Source organism: Argopecten irradians, chromosome 3, assembly GCF_041381155.1.
Source record: "Argopecten irradians isolate NY chromosome 3, Ai_NY, whole genome shotgun sequence".
NCBI lineage: Eukaryota > Metazoa > Mollusca > Bivalvia > Pectinida > Pectinidae > Argopecten > Argopecten irradians.
In genome coordinates this window covers 24,540,739-24,543,874 of record NC_091136.1, presented here as the reverse complement: position 1 = coordinate 24,543,874, position 3,136 = coordinate 24,540,739, and the positions used below count along the sequence as shown (strand labels likewise).

Here is a 3,136-nt window from a genome sequence, read left to right as displayed (position 1 = left end):
TTATTGAAAAAATCAAAAAAAAAAAAATCAGCATAGCAAAATCTTAAATATGTCTTTTACATGTCAATTTGTAAAATTGAGCCTGATATATAATGTTTTGATCACACATTTTTCTGATTTTGTCTCACGTAATTTTCTATTGGATCCTGGAATTCATTGTCCGCTATTTAAATAATCACATTTTATTCTTTTCTATTTTAGTATCGTATGCCAACATAATAATTTTGTTGATAACAATGCTTCCATTATGATACGATCACTTAAACTTAGTTATATCCTTTTATGTGTCGAAATAGTGTTGAGAGTTAAACCTAATGACATTTGTTCCATTAAAGTCAGTCTATTGATTGACAGACTGTTTGAAATACACTTTAAACATCTACATATAATTATTGATTCGCCTGATAAAGAACACAGTGGCATTTAGATTGGGATGTTTTACCACTATTTTAACAAAATGTCGTGATAAGAGTACATTAAATTTGTTCATAGCGGTGATAGGTATTGGGGAAGATGATACTGGTTACGTTCGCTTAAATATGTACACTAATGGTGGCATGTCTAGTGCTTGATGGATATAGATCATACACGAATCAATCTCTTTCAGGTTTGGAAACAAGTGGAAAATGGAAGGAGGTTATCAAGCTACAGGTACAATTTTGGTCTGATGGATGAACAAACGATGGTTTATTTGAATGGGTACATCATTTCTATGCTGTATTGTTTTAATGCAGGTAATTTGCATTTTTCTTTTCGCACCTGATATGTAATTCTTTATCTTAAGTAGCATTTTAAAAACTTCACTTGCGTACTATGACGTGACATTTAACTTGATTATAATATCTTAAAACAAACTCTATCTAAATTTTGTCTCTGATTTTGACTATTTCCTCACGGATTCAAACAGTTCTATATAAGAGAAATACTGAAAACTGTGGAATATTGAAAATAATAAATTGTTTGAGACCCATAAGACTGTGGAATAGTTACCTTTTCCCATGGAATAGTTCTCAAACTGTTTAACACTTCAAGGCCTGTTTAACAGCAAATGTAACTATTCCACAGTAGTAGGTAATAAAAGTAGAGTTTATCTAAACTGTACCTCAAGATAGATGACATCACAGGCATGTTTTAAATCAATAGAATTGTTAGTGAACTATTCCATAATCTTACGATCCTCTAAGAATTCATTATTTTGACTTCTCGGTGTTTCTCCGATACATATCCATGTTTACTGGAGTGTTCTTGCTGAACTGTGGTAGTTACGTATGATATTGTCGAATGTTCCGACAATACCTTTAGGCATGTGCGACCGGCTTAACAAGTACATTTTGCAAATTATTATTTTAGATATGCCAACATATTCAGTATCACTCAAAAATATTGTAGGAACAGAGAAAAAATATTAAAATACAAATCTCCAAAAAGTTTTTTTTTTATGAAAAAAACCCAACAACATTAAAACGACAATGTAATGAACCTTTCAGTACGAAGTATATCATTTGAGGTACAGATCCATGCAGTATTGTTGTTCTGTATACTTTAATAAATAATCCTGCCAGTTCGTCCTGTGTTCTCATTAAGCTAGCATTTGTTTGTTTTAGTACTGGCAGGTCAGATGATTGAATGCTGGAGCAGAGGATGGTCCTACAACACATGTAATCTAAATAACTGCTACGACACCATTACAGTAACTAAAGAACTTTCTCGTTCTTCTTGCACACTTGGTGTATCATACGGTCTCAATGGCAATAGACTGTGGGTAGATAAAGGATGTCGGGCAATCTTCTATGTCTCCGATACAGGTATGTAATATTCCTAATTTAACTACGAAAACATTATTAATTAATCGTACAACGCATTGCTTTATACTGCCAACTGATAAAATCGAATGGTAAATTATTGAAACTATTTAATACTAAAAATGATTCAAAACTATTACATTTTATCATTCACTATACCTTAACATCTGCATTAACATATCTGTATAAACGTCACATTCTTAATTGATATTAAAAAGTAACAATTTCTAAAAAGGTACTTTACATTTTTTTGAAAAAACCTCAAATGCAGGATTTTTTACATGCATTGTCAGCTTTAAAGGACCATTTCTAAAACTTCCAAACAGTCGATTTTATTACCATTTGACTTATATTGACATATGAAGAGCAATTGGCTTTATGCTTGCTATTTTCATTAGAACTGAGTAAATGTTGCTACGAAGAGTGTAGCTCCGGATTTCATATTGATATTTAAGTGTAGATACTAAATGAAACGTTTACACTGAAATATTTACGTTGGTTCTAGCGACAACTTCAACTACAACAACAGAACCCACAACAACACATATTGATCAAAGAACGAATGTTACAGTGACTTCTGTTGTTCAAACAACGACACTGAATGATGCTGGCAGTGCGACTGTCCCGCAACTAACAACCATCGATGAACAAACAACCATTAAATCCACGACACCCATCACCAATAATGTTACTGGTAACTATAAACTTTCAATGATAGAACTTAATGTTAACAAATAAGAATTCAATCATGCTTGTAACAATCATTTTCATTGGCTTATTTTTTTTAAAATTTATATTATCATCTCATAAGAATCGACGTCGCTTTTTGTAACTCTGTCCCTAATTGGCTGGAATAACGGCATGAATCCCTAAAATTTAGGAATTTCACCGGTTAGAAAAACCACCCCAACCCCCCAACCCCCCAAAAATAAAAATAAAAACTAAAAAAAAAAAAAAAAAAAAAAAAAAAAAAAAAAATAAAATAAAAAAATAACAGCTACGTAATTCATCATAAACCGCTTCGTGATTTATTTAGAATACACCCTAATTTTTGTGCAATAACTCCATAATTAACCATCCTTAATATATATATCAACTTTTGAATGTGTAACAGATACACATTAGTTTACTTAATAACTTTTAATAAGTTAATATTCACTAAAAGTTACCAACACTTACTTGACCTAATATGCTTAGATTAATTATAATTTTACAAAGTCAAATAAAGCTCACAATGAATTTTGGTAGCATATATATTGCCAAAAAACATGATATTTACTTCTACTATGCAGTAAAATGAATACATATGGTTTAACAAAGAAAACAATCAGTGA

At 31.0% G+C, this 3,136-nt stretch overlaps 1 long non-coding RNA gene across 1 annotated transcript; it reads left to right on the top strand.

Annotated features, from left to right (window-relative positions):
* The first annotated feature begins 303 nt into the window (after positions 1-303).
* On the top strand, positions 304-2,738 carry LOC138319992 (uncharacterized). The gene is made up of 3 exons (XR_011208063.1): positions 304-734; positions 1,605-1,805; positions 2,308-2,738. It is a non-coding gene; the product is annotated as an uncharacterized lncRNA (long non-coding RNA).
* The last annotated feature ends 398 nt before the right edge of the window (positions 2,739-3,136 follow it).